This window comes from Oenanthe melanoleuca, unplaced genomic scaffold (genome assembly GCF_029582105.1).
Source record: "Oenanthe melanoleuca isolate GR-GAL-2019-014 unplaced genomic scaffold, OMel1.0 S001, whole genome shotgun sequence".
Taxonomy (NCBI): Eukaryota; Metazoa; Chordata; class Aves; order Passeriformes; family Muscicapidae; genus Oenanthe; species Oenanthe melanoleuca.
This window is the reverse complement of record NW_026612650.1, coordinates 5,356,851-5,373,042: the sequence shown is the minus strand read 5'-3', so window position 1 is coordinate 5,373,042 and position 16,192 is coordinate 5,356,851. Positions and strand designations below refer to the sequence as shown.

Genomic DNA, 16,192 nt, shown 5'->3' with positions numbered 1-16,192 from the left:
CACACACTGATCTCCCAGGTTTTATTACAGAAGGAAAGAGAAGAGCAGATGCTCTGGCCATGTCTATAGAAACTGCAAATGTCCCTGACATCTTTGCTCAGGCAAAGCTGTCACATGCATTTTTTCATCAAAATGTGCCCACTCTCATGTGAAAGTTTAAACTTTCAAAAGATCAAGCAAAAGCCATCGTAGCAATGTGCCCAAGCTGTCAAACTTACCACATACCCTCTATGGGTACAGGAGTCAATCCCAGAGGCCTTAACAGCTGCCAGCTGTGGCAGACTGACGTGACCCACTTCCCATATTTTGGGAAGTTCAAATATGTGCACGTGTCAGTTGACATGTTCTCTGGAGCAGTTTTTGCATCAGTCCACACAGGAGAAAAAGCCACTCACACTATCAAGAAATTTATCTTGGCTTTTGCCACTCTAGGAGCTCCACAAAAAATCAAAACTGACAATGGACCTGCTTACAAATCTCGAGATTTAAAAAAGTTTCTCAGTGAATGGGGAATTGAACACACCACTGGCATTGCTGCAAACACCACAGGACAATCCATTGTAGGAAGAACTCATCAAACTCTCAAAAGAGTTCTCAACCAGCAACAAAGAGGCACAAAAATTTTATCTCCAGTTGAAAGACTCTGCAAAGCTCTCTACGTCACCAATTTCCTGAATTGTACAGCATCAGAACCTGATCCCCCAATTCTTTGTCACTTCTCAAACTCCATCCAAGCCAAGCTCACTGAGAAACCACCAATGCTGGTGAAAGACCCAGAAACCCACCAAATTTCTGGGCCCTTTCAATTGATCACCTGGGGAAGGGGATGCGCTTGTGTATCTCTGCCATCTGGTCCGAGATGGTACCCAGGAAAAAACATTAAACCATATCTGGGCACTGCAAAACACACCCCTTCAGGCACCAGCAAAAATCCTCCTGAGTCCAACACAAAACCCCCTCTAAACCAAACCAGCTCTGCATGGAGATGCAGGTGTTGCAGATCACCCACATACTAAAGAAAAGATCGTCCTGTCACTAGACAGCAAACGAAACAGAAAACCAAGCAGCCTTTAGCTGCCTCAGTCAAGCCTTAAGCTAAATTTAATTTGTTTATAAAGTAGGTTTTAGTTTAAAAGTTATTAACCTTTGCTAAGAAAACCCCTTTTCCCGTCCCTTCTTATTACCTTTGTTAAAACCCCTAACCTTATACCCAATTTCTTTTTTTGTTTTAGTGTTAAAAAGTGGGGGAAAAGGAAAGGACAAAACCTTATCCCTGCTCTCCCCAAGATAACAAATCTTGCTTGTATTCCCTATCAGAAGCCTCATCCTTGTCCAAAGATGAAAATTATCTCCGTCGGTGCTGTTCTCACTGCTGCCTGGATGTCCTTCACCATACCACATGCCTTCAGCTGGATAAGCCCACAACCCAACCACAATGTTTGGGTGACCTTAGCAAAGACATTAAAACATGATAACTTGTTTATCCCTAGGCAGCCTTGACAATCCACTTTCCACATGTTTAGTGGGAATTCCATTTGCAGCAGATGAATGGCCTGTTCAAAACTCAGAACTCCTTCGCACCACCGGTAAGAGGCCCAACCCCGTGGACACTTGGGATGATTGGACAAAAATTTTGCCAAATGCCCTTAAGGAACCCCAAGAATTAGATTTGCTGGGGTTCTCCAAAGCAACATACTGTGTCAAATTTTACTTTTAATGCCCAAGGCAAAACATACATGAATTGGATTTGCACAAAAATGCATACAAGAAAGACATATCACCCATCAATAAAGCATACAACTATCCAGATTGGTGTAATTACACCGCTCCCATAATTTCTGAGTCCTCTCTTCATCCCAAGAAACTGTCCAGGGGAATGTTTCTCATCTCTGGTGTTCGAGTTTGGGCCAGAATCCCCTCTCATCCCCAGGGGGGATCCTGTAGCCTCGGCAAGCTTTCTACCCTCACCCCCAACATTACCTTGTTACATAATCACAAAAAATAAAGCAAATCAAAATGTGAAAAAAGATCTTACATTGAATTTGACAAAAATTGTGACCCCAGAGTATACATTTGGAACAAACCAAAAAGAATTGCTGCCTCCCTGTTTTATCCATGGGTAGCAGCAGCAAAGGCCCTTGGTGAAATTGACCATTTAGGGTGCTGGCTTAGTAAGCAGGCCAACTCTACATCTGCTGCTCTGAGTGATCTTTTAAAGGATGAAGAAACCATAAGACATGCAGCCCTGCAAAATCGGGCAGCAATTGATTTCCTGCTGCTCTATCATGGACTCGGCTGCGAAGACTTTAAAGGAATGTGCTGCTTCAACCTTTCTTCCCGCTCCACATCCATCCATGAAACTATCCAGAAGCTGAAAAACCTTGTGAAAGACTTGAGGACTGAAACCACCCCAGACTGGGTCAACAATCTCTTTAGCCAATGGGGACTGACGAGATGGGCTTCTTCCTTGGTCAAGGGAATTGTGTGGATTTTTATTGTTATTCTTATTGTGCTAGCTATGTTTCATGTTTGGTTCAATGTTTCAAAAAAACTGTTAAAGATGCTCTCTTTGTAAATACAGAGAGAGGAAATTGGCCACAATAGATTACCATAACTTTCATTGGTGTAAAACCCATCTACACCTCTGTTTTTCCCAAGACTTTTCTAAAAAATGTTTCCACAGCTGCAGGTTTCTTCTTGCTTATTGTCTTCTTCTTCTTCTCTTCTTGGTCTCCAGGCCAACAGCCTTGGTCAGGGAATACTTCTCAAAGCAAACCTTATTCATTAACCCTCTCTAACCCACAGATCATCTGTGGGTCCTACTATATCTCCCTTTTGTAAAGTTTTACTTATCGAAAAGAGGTTGACAATTGACCCCCTTGAGATTCCATTGCACCACAATGGTATCCTGGGTTCCGTGAGGTCACACCATGAACCACTGGGCACTTGATTCCATGAGTTTCCATTCCATCACAATGGTCTCTTGTATTCCATGAGGCTGAGTCCCTAGGAAACCTTTGTTCCACATTTTTCCATTGTGTCACAATGGTCTCCAGCGCTCTGTTGAGGTCGCAACATGAAATAGTGGACCTTTGCTTCCATGTGATTCCACGGTGTCACAATTGTCTCCTGGGTTCCATGAGTCCATGCTGTGTTTATAATTAACACTTGATTCACCAAGATTCCATGGTGCCACTGTCTCTCCTGTGGTTCACAAGGTTGTGCTGTGTCACAATGGCCACTTGCTCCCTCCAAGATTGAAAATGTCCCAGAGGCACCGGGTTTCCATCAGGCTGCACTTTGTCACAATGGGGCCTTGGTTCCATGAGAATCCATTGTGCCACAAGGTTCTTCTTAGTTTTAAGAGAGCTTGATATGTTGACAATTGACCCTTGGTTCCTTGACGTTCCATTGCATCATAGTGTTCTGCTTGGTTCCATCTGGCCCAGCTTTGTCAATATGGAGCCTTGATTCCATGCATTTCCAGTGCATCACAACGGTCTCTTGGATTCCACAAGGCGCTGCTGGGAAGCAGTGGAGCTTTTCTGCCACGAATTTCTGTTGCAGTACAATGGTCTCCATCATTCCATGAGTCTCCACTGTAAAACAGTGAGCGCTTGGTTCCATGAGATTCCATATTGTCACTATCAGGAAACTCCACAAACGCCTTAGGTTTGTGTCCAGAAAGGAAACAAAGCACACCTTCAATTTTATTTGAATAAAGGGAGAGAGTTCATGGGGCACACAGCCACAGGGTTTTCTCTGTCGAGGTTTCAGAGGGCGCAGCTTCCTTTTATCCTGAATTCCTGGCCACACATTGCCCTTTTTCTTTCACCATTGGCTGAGTCACTAGGAAGGTACAGCCTTCCTGAACATCCTGCCCCATATCCCCCTTGAACCTGGCATTCCCCCTGAAGTTCAGAAGTTCAGCCTTGAACAGACCCTTGTCTGCTTCAGCAGCCAAGCTGCCTGAGCCCCATAACAAACCTGCTGCCCAAAGTCAGTAGAAACGTTATGACCTATTTCAAAGACAATAACACCCATCCCTTCACCCATCAAATGATTCGTAATGACATTAACACACATCTTTCCTCTCACATTGATGCTTCCTGTACGGTGACAGTCTTTTAAACCCAGCCTTCAGCCTGGCTCTCAGCTGTTGTTGTTCCATGGACAGAGGTTGTTGTCTCTTCCCCCTTCCATGGACAGGCTGGTGTTCAGCCATGTCCAGGACAGCAGGGCCCCATCTCACGTCACTGTGACCTGGGAAATCAGAAACCATCACTCCAAATGTTCCCGTCCTCCTTCTTCCCAGGCATTTGGCCCTGCCAGTGGGTCTTGCTGCTGGGTGCCACAGGGAAAAGGAGACCACAGTGACACTGTGGGGCTCCATGGAACCAAACATCCATTGTGACAATACAGAACCTCACAGAACCATGAGGCCTTTGGCACTGCAAGGCCTCAGGGAACAAAGGAGTCCAAAGGTCTCAAACATTCTTTGCAAGGGTCTGACTTTGGGAATGGGAACCTCCGTGGTGGCACCTTGGGGTGCAACACACTAATGGAAGGTGTCTGTTTTCAATGATAAAATTCAGCAGTTTTAGATTCCTTAAAAAAAAAATAAAAGGAAAACCATATCTTTTCCTGAGTGCAGACAGTTCTCCAAGCAAAGCAGGTCCCAGGTGAGGGAGGGCAGACAGGATGAGGTTGGGAAATGTGGAGCAAGGTAGTCCACAATGGGTCAGACTTCAAGACACAGCTTCTCTGAGCAGGCCAGACCTCCTGAGGAGAGACCCTGGATCAATTTCAATCAGTGAATGCTGCAATCAACCCTGCTCTAAAGAGAAACAGTTATGAAAGACATCCTTTAAAACAGGAATACATATTTCTTAGAAGTTCTTTGAAATATTTCTTCATAACTTCAGCAGCAAAACTTCCTGATGAACTGCACCAGACCAGAGGGAAATCAAGGCAGAGCCATGGTTTGTCAGAGCTTGCTGGATCCAAATGAACCCCAAGGCACATTTGATGCTAAGCCCTTGAACCTCAGGGCCTGAGTGGAGTTTGCAAAACCCATTCCAGGAATCAAAGTCAGAGGAAAACCCAAAGTGTCTCAAAGCATTAATGGGTCCCACTAAAGTCCATCCCCAACACAGGATCCTCATGGACTCCTTGGAGGAGGGAATTGGAGGCCATGATTGCCCAAAAACCTCTCGGAGTGTCAGAGACTAAAGGAAAAAGGAAAGTACCTTAAAAAATTAAAGTACCTTGAAGTGTTAATGAGCCCCATGGAATGTTGTTATTGACAAAGGCTCTCAAGAGACTAATTAAAGTAGATAATTGGATGCCATGATTGCTCAAAGATCTCAGAGACTCCAAGGCAAAAGCAAAACCCAAACTCCTCTGAAAAACCTGCAGTCCCTGGGAGCATGAAGGAGCCCCCATGGCCATTCCTGACCAAGGCTCCCCAGGGACTGGTCCCAGCACATCCCTGAGGCCACTGGGATGTGGGGAGATGCTGAGGGCAGGATAAGGGGTGACAGTGGCCAGCCTTGCTGGGGCTGTGCCAGGAGGCCCCAGTGGCTCAGGACAAGGTGTCTCCTCCCAGCCCTTGGTGGCACAGACCCTGCTGTGCCCCAGGGCACCAAGATTTGGCTTCTCTTTGTCCCCACCTGTCATCTCTGCCTCCAATTTCCTGCCCTAACTGAAATCTGGGGACACTTTCTCAGTCCCTAAGTGGGACCCATTAAAACTTTAAGAAACTTCAAGAAACTTCGGAGTTTTTTTCTAACTTGGAGTTCTTGAGAGGTTTTTTCACCTCCCTCACAGGGACTGATGTTCAGGGCCTCAGAACAACCCCCCAAGAGGGTCATTAAAGTCTTTTTGCTGTGTCTGTGCTGCTAAGCTGGACTGGGCTCCTGGCACAGAAGGAGATGCTGGAAACCAAGAAGAGCTTCAAAAACACATTTCTCTTGCTAAGCAGCTCTTCTCCCAGCCCAGCAGAGCTGGGGAGCTGCCTGCAGCCACCCCAGGCACAGCAAAGAGGCACAGAGAGTTTCAATCAGTCAGGGCTGGGAAGATGCTCACAAGTGACTGGGGCAGAATCACTCCCAGCCCTTGACACAGGAAGCCTCTGGCTTCAGGACAAGGCAGTTGCAGCTCCTGCAGTGATCTCCTAAAGCTGGAACATCCCAATGCCTACAGACTCTGTGAGTACATTCTCTGATTCTCTCTTGTGTAGAGCAGCCAGGGGTGCCCAGGGCTGTCCTGCAGAGCAGGGTCCTGCAGCCCAGGGCTCTGTGCTGGGGCAGGGACTCTGCTGCCTGCCAGGGACAGCTCTCAGCCAGCCCTGGGAGCTGCTCACAGCACTGGGGAACAAGGTCTGGGTGGAAGGAAAGAGCTCATATGGCTTGGTAGTGTTCTCCTTGTGTGGTGAGGATGCTGCATTGTTCAGGACTGCTCCCAGCATGACATTTAACTCCAGAACATTTCCATGTAATTTATACAGCGAGCACAGAAATTCAGGGGCTGCATAAAAGGAAACATCCCGATTTTATTATCTACTCCTCTGGGTTGCCTAGATGTGAAATTGCACACTGATATTTATCTCTCAGTTGATGTTGAGAAAAAAAAAATTCTCTCAGCCCTTAATAAACGAAGCAGTGACAGAAATCAGCACACGGCCCCTTACAGGCAGCATCAGTGTCGCTTTTCCAGCGTCCTCAGGGTTGCTCTGATGCTGCCATCAGAGCCTGCAGAGGCAGAGCTGGCCCTGGGCAGTGCCCTGGGCTGGGAGGGGTCTGCAGGGCAGAGCTGAGCTCCCAGGGCTGGGCTGGGCTGGGTTCTGGCAGCACTGTCAGGGCCCAGCCCTGGGCACAGGGAAGCAGTGCTGGCAGGGACAGCTCACAGCAGCAGAGCCCTGGGCAGGCAGTGGGGGGAAAGTGCCACCAAGATGGGCTGGGATATTTAAAGTCCTCTCCAAACTTAACTAATCCATGACTGCTTTATTTAAAAAGCCTCATGCCAAGACACAGCAAATGTCCAACAGCAGCTCCATCAGCCATTTCCTCCTGCTGCCATTGGCAGACACAAGGCAGCTGCAGCTCCTGCACTTCTGCCTCTTCCTGGGCATCTCCCTGGCTGCCCTCCTGGGCAACGGCCTCATCATCAGCACCGTAGCCTGCGGCCACCACCTGCACACCCCCATGTTCTTCTTCCTGCTCAACCTGGCCCTCACTGACCTGGGCTGCATCTGCACCACTGTGCCCAAAGCCATGCACAATTCCCTCTGGGACACCAGGAACATCTCCTACACTGGATGTGCTGCTCAAGTGTTTTTCTTTATGTTTTTCTTTTCAGCAGAGTACTATCTCCTGACCATCATGTGCTATGACCACTACGTGTCCATCTGCAAACCCCTGCACTACGGGACCCTCCTGGGCAGCAGAGCTTGTGCCCACATGGCAGCAGCTGCCTGGGCCAGTGGCTTTCTCAATGCTCTGCTTCACACAGCCAATACATTTTCCCTGCCCCTGTGCCATGGCAATGGCCTGGGCCAGTTCTTCTGTGAAATCCCACACATCCTCAAGCTCTCCTGCTCCAGATCCTTTCTCAGGGAACTTGGGCTTCTCTCTGTTAGTGCCTGTTTATCATTTGGGTGTTTTGTGTTCATTGTTTTCTCCTATGTGCAGATTTTCAGGGCTGTGCTGAGGATCCCCTCTGAGCAGGGACGGCACAAAGCCTTTTCCACCTGCCTCCCTCACCTGGCTGTTTGTCAGCACTGCCACATTTGCTTACCTGAAGCCCCCCTCCATGTCCTTGCCATCCCTGGATCTGGCAGTTTCAGTTCTGTACTCAGTAGTGCCTCCAGCACTGAATCCTGTCATTTACAGCCTGAGGAACCAGGAGCTGAAGGATGGCCTGAGGAAAACGGTCATGAATGCTTTTCAGCAGCAATAAACTCTTATTGTCCTTTATAGCTCTTTTGATGTTACTCATTAAAGCCCATTCTGTACCTTGTGATTTTCTGCGAGCACGGGTATTTTATTTTTGGAAATTTGTTCACAGGAAAATCATTGTCTGTACTATTTTTAATTCAGTATTGGCATTTCTAGTGTGAACCACAGACTGTGTAACCCAGGAGTTTTATTACATATGTGCTTACACAAAATAAAGAACTCTGTAGTGCCATGTTCCCCTGACAGTTTTCCTCCCTGAGTTCTCTTGGAGCTGCAGGGTTGGTGCTTCTGGAAATATCTAGGGTGAAAAGGGAACCCTAGTGCTCCTCACTGACAGGCAGCTCCAAGACTTCTGCTCCATAACCTTCCCTTCCTTCACTTCCACACTCCCCGTCCAGAGCCCCTGTGTTGGTTTAAGGCCTCAGGGCTCTCTCATCTCAGTTCCAGTCCTGCTGTGTGACTGTCCAGGGACTGCAGGCAGGGACAGGCTGTGGGCACTGCTGGGACAGAGCTGGGCTCTGCAACAGCATTTCCATCATGCAAGGGCATCTCCCCAGTGCAGGGCCTGAAAGCTTCAATCTCCTTCCCAGTTTGCTCTCCAGGATGTTCCCAACACAGCGCCCTGGAGAAGAGAACAGCAGTGACAGCAAAAGTGTGGCAGTGCTCAGGGTGGGGCTGTCCCAGCAGTGCCCTTGCAGAGCCAGCTCTGCTTCCAGCAGTGCCCTCTCACCCCAGGGCACAGAGGTTGTTCTTCCCTCCATGGAGGGACATCAAGTGACCAGGTCAGGAGTCTGTGTTTGCAGTGCAGGGACATTCCACAGCCCTGAACATCCTGTGTGTGTGTGAGGGGACATAAACCCAGTGAGCACAAACACCTTCAGCTGTTGCTGGAGTTTCCAGAGAGTAAAGTCTCCTGAGAGCCCCTGGATGCAGGGCTGGGATGAGCTCCTGTGCCCAGAGCTCCCCGTGTCCATCCCTCTGGCCATGGGGCACCTCGGGCAGGGGCAGGGCAGGGTGACACCCACAGGGCTGAGGTCCCTGCCAGGCTCTGGCAGTGGCAGCAGAGCCCAGGGAGCCCCTGGCCCTGCTGCAATGAACTGTCTGTGTGTGTGCCAGGGAAAGACTTGTGTCCCTGGACATCCCTAGGGCTGTGAGCAGGGCATGAGCCCAGCTCAGGGGTGGGCACCTGACAGAGCCCTGACATTTCTGGGGGTGCCCATAAGAGCAGAGTTGGGCAAGGTGGCTGTGGTTAAACCCCTCTGGGCGTCAAGTGACAACAGAGTGTCTCTGTCACTGTCCCTCCTTACTCAGAAAACAGGAGAAAATAAGGTGAAGAGATTATGGGTCACCAAAAAAAAAGGGATTAATGGTTATGGTGGTAAGCAAAAATCCAAGTCCAAATGCAAAAGCAAGTAAAATCATGGAGAGACAAGAATTCAGCACATGTAATAGTTGCTTTGGAAGACAAATATATTAATGCAGAAAATCCAGAGACCCTCTTGTCTCTCTCATTTCCCTGCTGATCAGGACATGCCATGGAATGGAAGATCCCTTGGGTCAGTCCAGCCCAGCTGTCCCATCTCTGTGTCCCCAAAGGAAAATTTGTCCACCCCCAGGCCATTGGTTTGGGGGTTGCAGAGAAGCTTCATGTGGGGCCAGCCCTGCTCAGGAGCAGCCAAAGCCTTGAGCTGGGACCAAACCCATGAGAGCCAAGAACAGCAGGGCAGGGGCTGCTCTGGGCAAAGGGAAATCCATCCCAGCCACACCCAGGTTTAGGGGGTTCAGGGGACTCTTCCCACCTCTGTTATTCCAGAATTCAATGAAACTTTTCCTTGGAGTGGTCTTTGAAGACAGAATTGACAGACAGGCAGAAGCAGAGCTATAAAATGCACCAGTACAAACAGAGCAGCTCCTGTGAGCAATGAACCCTCCCAGGGCAGTGCTGTGGCAGAAGCACCCAGGAGGAGGAGGAGGATGAGCTCAGTGCGTCCCAAGGCACAGAGGGTGAGGGTGGGCAGAGGTCAGGGCAGGGCTGGCAATGGCAGGGCAGAGCCAGGGGCAGTGAGATGGGAGTGTGCAGCCTGCAGGGACACAGCAGCAGCTGTGGGACAGAGCAGGACAAGCTGTGCTGGACATGGCCAAGGGCCCTGGCAGGGCTGGCAGTGCCCAGGAGAAGCCAAGTCTTGGTGCAGGAAATTGGAGGCAGAGATGACAGGTGGGGACAAAGAGAAGCCAAATCTTGGTGCCCTGGGGCACAGCAGGGTCTGTGCCACCAAGGGCTGGGAGGAGACACCTTGTCCTGAGCCACTGGGGCCTCCTGGCACAGCCCCAGCAAGGCTGGCCACTGTCACCCCTTGTGCTGCCCTCAGCATCCCCCTACATCCCAGTGGCCTCAGGGATGTGCTGGGACCAGTCCCTGGGGAGCCTTGGTCAGGAATGGCCCTGGGGGCTCCTTCAAGCTCCCAGGGACTGCAGGTTTTTCAGAGGACTTTGGGTTTTGCTTTTGCCTTGGAGTCTCTGAGAGCTTTGTGCAACCAGGACCTCCAATTCCTTCCTCCAAGGAGTCCAGGAGGACCCTTGTTGGTGATGGACCTCAGTGGGACTGACACTGAAACTGCATGAAAAAAAGAAACCCCTGAACAGCATCTTCTCATTTTTAGAGTCTAGACATTACTTTCTTCTGGTCAGGATGTTATTGTGGCCAGCATGTGCAAGAGAAATCATTCCACCCACACATGCCTGGTTTGTGCAGTGAGAATTATTCCATCACATGTGATCCTTTTCTCGGCTTTTCACATATTCACATTCCAAAAGAAATTCACATTCACTGATCTTAAATTACACAATTCTCAGTATTCGATCTCCTATTGCTGATTGATCCTTTTTGCCATTGTAGAGAATTATGTCCTCATTCTTTGATTGTCTTACCAATCCTTTCCCAGACCAGGTGCCTCCAACCACACTGGGGGTGATGTTCATTAATGTCTGTTTACCTCCCATGTATCTTCTGGCTACTCCCAATCTGTAGATGTTAAACTCATCAGCCTTTACCCAACCACTGTAAACAGAGTCTTTTGAAAAGAATCTTGAATACCCCTCCTCCTGGGCAAAGGCAAACAAACCCCTGACTGAAGTTACATTAAAAAACCTCCTGAAAATTGTATCATTTGCAATAATTCCATTTGGTTCTGTAACACAATGCTTACCTTGGCTCCATAAAGCCACGCAGTGTCAAAACTGCCCCTTGGTTCCATGAATTCCTGCAGTGTCACAAAGGTCTCTATAATCCCATGAATCCCCATAGAGTCACAATGCCCCCTCGGTTCCATATGTCCAACACTGTTGCATGAATCCTTAGTTCCATGGGGTCCTACAGTGTCACAGAGGTCTCCTTGGTTCCATGGTGACACAATTGCCACAATTTCCATGGTACCACAACTGTCCCTTGGTCCCATGAAGTCCCACATTGTCACAATGGCTCATTGCTCCCATGACACCATGTAGTGTCACAGTGGTCTCCATGATTCCATACTGCCCTGCAGTGTCACCATGGACCATTGGTCAGTGAGGCTCCACAATGTCACCATGGCCCCTTGGTTCCATGAACACCACGTCACTGTGGTCGCCTTGGTCTACAAGGCTCTGAAATGTCACACTGGCCCTTTGGTTCTATGAGGTTTGGCAGAATCACAACTCACTCCTTGGGTCCACAAGGCCCTGCTATGTCACAATGCCCATGGTCCATGAGTTTCCACAGTGTCACCAGGCTTTCCTTCGATCTGCAGTATCTCAATGCTCTCCTTGGTACCATCCTGCCCCAATGTCTCAATGGCTTTTTGGTTCCATGAGTTTTCCACAATCCCAGGGTCTCCTTGGTGATATAAGGATACAAAAATCCCACATAAACATTGAGCAACACCTGCTTAACACACCTGGGAACATCTGTCTGCATTCAAAAGAGAGGATAAAGGTGAGAATGGCACCAGCAGCTTCCACCTGCAGCAGAGATCCAGGGAAAGGACAGGGACAGAGAATTCAGCTGAAAGACTCAGGGAATTCACAGAATCACAGAACCACAAGGTTGGAAGATCAAGATCGTCAGGTCCAATCCCTGCCTAACACATTCATATGGCACTGAGTACCATAACCAGTCTTTTTTTAAACACATCCACCGATGGTATCTCCACCAACCCCTGGGCAGATCATTCCAGTACTTTATCATCCTTTCAGTGAAACACTCTTTCCTAATATCCAATCTCTATTTCCTTTGGGTCAGCTTAAGACTGTGTCCTCTCATTTTGTTAGTTGTCACCTGGTGATAAAGACCTACCTGACTACAACCAACTTTCAGGAAGCTGAAGAGAGTGATAAGGTCATCCCTGAGTCTACTTTTCTCCAGGATAAACATCCCCAGCTCCCTCAGTTGTTCCTCACAGGACTTGTGTTCCAGACCTCTCCCTAGCCTTGTTGCCCTTCTTTGGATAAACTCCAGCCCTTCCATGTCCTTCCTAAATTGGCGGGCCCAGAACTGAACAAGTGCCAGTACGGGGGAAGAATCACTGTCCTGGTCCAGCAGGCCACACCATTCCTGATTCAGGCCAGGGGCCATTGGCCTTCTTGGCCACCTGAGCATACTGCTGGCTCATGTCCAGCCTGCTGTCCATCAGTGCCCCAGGTCCCTTTCTGCCTGACCACTGTCCAGCCACTTCTGTCCCCAGCCTGGAGCACTGCAGGGGTTGTTGCGGCCAAAGGGCAAGTACCCAGCACTTGGTCTTGTTAATCCTCATCTTGTTATATTTGGGCCATGGATCAAGCCTGTCTTGGTTCCTCTGCAGAGCCCTCCTACCCTCCAGCAGATCCACACTCACACCCAGCTTGGTGCCATCTGCAAATTTCCTGATGGTGCAGTCAATGTCCCCATCCAGATCATCAATGCAGATATTGAAATCCACACTGGCTGGCTCTGATCCCTCAGCCATCCTGTAGGAGCCCTGTGATGGCACTCAAGGTGATCTATTCCATCACCTTGCTGGGCACTGAGGTCAGGCTAACAGGCCTGGAGTTCCCCAGATCTGCATTTCGCCAATTCTGCATCCTTAATAGGCAGAATTATGCTCTCTCTAAATCCAGTATAGATGTTTTTATGATAGCGTTCCTTCTTTCACAGAATATTTAAAAAGCCCATCATTTCATGGTTACTGTACCCCAAACAGCCTCTGACCAACATCTCTCCCACCAGGTGTTATCAGTTTGTGAACAGCAGGAGACAGAGCTTTCCTGGGATGTGGAAAGAGAAGGAAACCTCCCCAAAGTGCAGCCTGGAAGGTTCAGCCTGGAGGTGTGGATACAGCAAAGTCCCTGCCAGGGCAGAATGCTGGTGGCCGAGGTGTCCCAGCGTGAGGCTGGGCCGTGCCATGGCTCTGTGTGCCAGGAGCCGGCAGTGCTGGGTGCAGGGAGCCCAGGGAGGGCACAGCAATGCTGGGCTGAGAAATGCTGGGGGGACAGCGAGATGGGCGTGTGCAGCCGGCCAGGGCAGAGGAGCAGCACGCACAGGGGCACAGGCTGCAGGAGAGATGGCCAAGGGCTGGGCAGGGCTGGCAGGGCCAGAGGCACCCAGGCCTTTGTGCCCTGGGCTGGGCAGCGCCTCTGCAGCCCCACAGAAGGAACTTTCCTTGCAGGGGCTGCACTTTGCTGCTGCCCCGGCCCTCCCTGAGCAGGCTGGCAGGGCTTGCAGGGTGATGCCATTTGTCCTTGCTGCCCCTCCCATCCCAGTGCCCCAGGAACAGCCCCGAGCCACCCGTGAGGGACAGGCCCTGCTGGGCCAGGCCTGGGCTCAGCCCTTGGCCTTTCTGCTGCCTCCAACCAGCCCAGGCCTTGCTCAGCATTGCAGTTCCTGCTCACAGCCTTTGGCTCCTGCAATCCTGCCCTCAAGGATCTGCTCTCACCAGTCCCTGGGGAGCCTTTGGCAGTCCCTGCCCTCAGTGGGGCCACTGATGCTCCAAGGGACTTGGAGTTTTGCTTCTGACTCCTGGAGCAGCTTCTTCCACCTTCTCTCAGTGCCTGACGGTTCTGGACTCAGCCCCAAATCCACCGTGGGCACAATTAAAATATAGAGAGAGGAGCTCTTTGTCTTTCTTCCATTGTTTCAAGTCCCCAAGGCTTGTGCAGCTGCTTGGAGTCAGCTTGGAGTTCTGTTAAGGAAAATGATAGTTTTTTTTTCTTTTTTTTGTCCTATTTGTTTTTTTTTTGTTTTGTTTTGTTTTGTTTTTTTTTTTTTTTAATAAGAGTTGGGGTTTTTTTTTATTATATTATAGTTTAGAGAAGAAGGGATTGATGTATCCCCCAGGTGATCATGATGCTAAATGTCTCCTTAAGAGTTCTGAGCCTGTGTGGACAACTTGCTCCTTCACCCCTGTTGGGGGTTGAGTGTTTTCCTATTACTGTGTCAATTTAAAGAATTTTTCCCATTGTCATGCCAATGGAGCTGCCAGTTGCACCGCGGATCTTTGCTGGCTTTGGACAAAATGGGTGGGTGGGATCGGCTTGGGGAGGGGCTCTCATGCTTCCGGAGGGGACTCGTGTTTCCGGGGGCGGGGAGGAGGATCCTCTCGGTCTTGGAGCCACGCGGCCAAAGGCAGGAGAGCCAGACCCTCTGCGATCACCTGCCCTGCATCTGCCCTGCTACAGCCTCCAGTCTCTGCAGACACAGCTGAGCACCAGAACCCAAACGGTGAGCGAGGAACTGCCCGCTCCAGCCGCTTCCCCCTGAGACCAGCGTGGCCACAGCCGCCTCTTCCCGCCTCCACTCCCGCCGAGAAAGAGAGTGCTCACAGCTAAAGAAAGGACTGGAAACAAGTCATCTGTTCTGTTCTGTTAGTAATTTTAACAATTTCTGTTGTTTCTGCTGGTACAGTTAGATATATTAGTAAAAGAGCTGTTATTCCTACCCCCTTATCTCTGCCTTAGAGTCCTTGATTCAAACGTTTATAATATTTGGTGGGGGGAGTGGAATTCGGGTCTCTGTTTCAAAGGAAAATTTCTGCCTTTCTTGGCAGACACCTGTCCTTCAAACCAGGACAGATTTTGGCGCCCAATGTGGGGCTTGAGGGCATTAAGAGGAGAGTTAAGACAGGAGTAACAGCTCTCTTAAGTGGCAACATGTTGTCCGGTTTAATCTGGTTGGGGCTCCATGTGGCCACAGATACCTCTCTCCCATTTGTAAGCCCTTTTTTGAATATGGGCCCTCTCACCAAAGTTACTGTAGCTATTATTCGATTAGTTTGGTGGATTGATTATGTCAGGAATTCATGGTTTTTAAATTTCCTCTGGGAAGTGGCCACATGGATCCAGAGCTATCATACTCTTAACTGCGTGTTTCTGGGGTTATTTCTATAATGGTACTTACTGTGAAGTAATGAATGCAAGGGAAATTTTCTCCCAACCTATCACCCAGTTTTTTGAGGCTACTCCACCAGTTTTCAAGGATTTCAGATCTGTTTTAATTGCTAGTGTTATTATACAGTGGCTGGCGTTGCTGATAGGCCTGCTCTACTTAGCATTCAGAAACTAGGGAATATTGGCTTGGTTAACAGCCCTGATACCTACCCCAGGGACCAGGGATGTTGACCCAGAGTGTGCCCCTGCCCCAGGGACCAGGGATGTTGCCCCAGAACATGACCCTGCCCAAGGGACTAGGGATGTTGTCCCAGAATATGACTCTGCTCCGGGGACTAGGGATGCTGCCCCAGAGCCTGATGCTGCCCCACAGCCCACTGCAGAAATGAACCACCCAGAGTAAGTGGGAGCTCTAGTGAAGGATATTGGCAAGGTGTTGAAGGAGCACAGCCAGATGTTGAAGGAGCACAGCCAGATGTTTAAGGCGCACAACCAGATGTTTAAGGAGCACAACCAGATGTTGAAGGAGCACTTTTCTCCAGCTGGTGAGAAACCCTCCTCCTGCCCTAAAGAGGGAGAGTCAGATGGTGCTGCAGTGGAACCCATAGATGTTGTATCTGTCCAGGTTCCAGCCGGATCATGGGGTAGTCACAGCCAGCAGCAGTTGCCCCTGTGGAAACTAGAAAATCTAAGATTAAAACGAGGCACCTAGATAATGGGGATCAGCCAGGAGGGTCCTCACAGCCAGCAAGGGAGCCAGAGATTGAGATTGTCCCAGAGTCCCTCTCATACAAGAGTCTCCATAACCTGCGTAAAGACATTGCACGGCGAGGCCATGA

The 16,192-nt window shown here is 49.6% G+C and overlaps 2 protein-coding genes and 1 pseudogene across 2 annotated transcripts in view; 2 read left to right on the top strand and 1 right to left on the bottom strand.

Moving 5' to 3' along the window:
* LOC130266098 (zinc finger protein OZF-like) overlaps nucleotides 1-16,192 on the bottom strand; it is a 793,423-nt gene that overhangs the window by 233,638 nt on the left and 543,593 nt on the right. The gene's annotated exons all lie outside the window — the stretch shown is intronic.
* Nucleotides 1-16,192, top strand: part of LOC130266127 (uncharacterized) — a 1,034,314-nt gene that overhangs the window by 751,139 nt on the left and 266,983 nt on the right. The window lies entirely within an intron of this gene.
* LOC130266156 (olfactory receptor 14J1-like) lies at nucleotides 7,038-8,135 on the top strand (annotated as a pseudogene).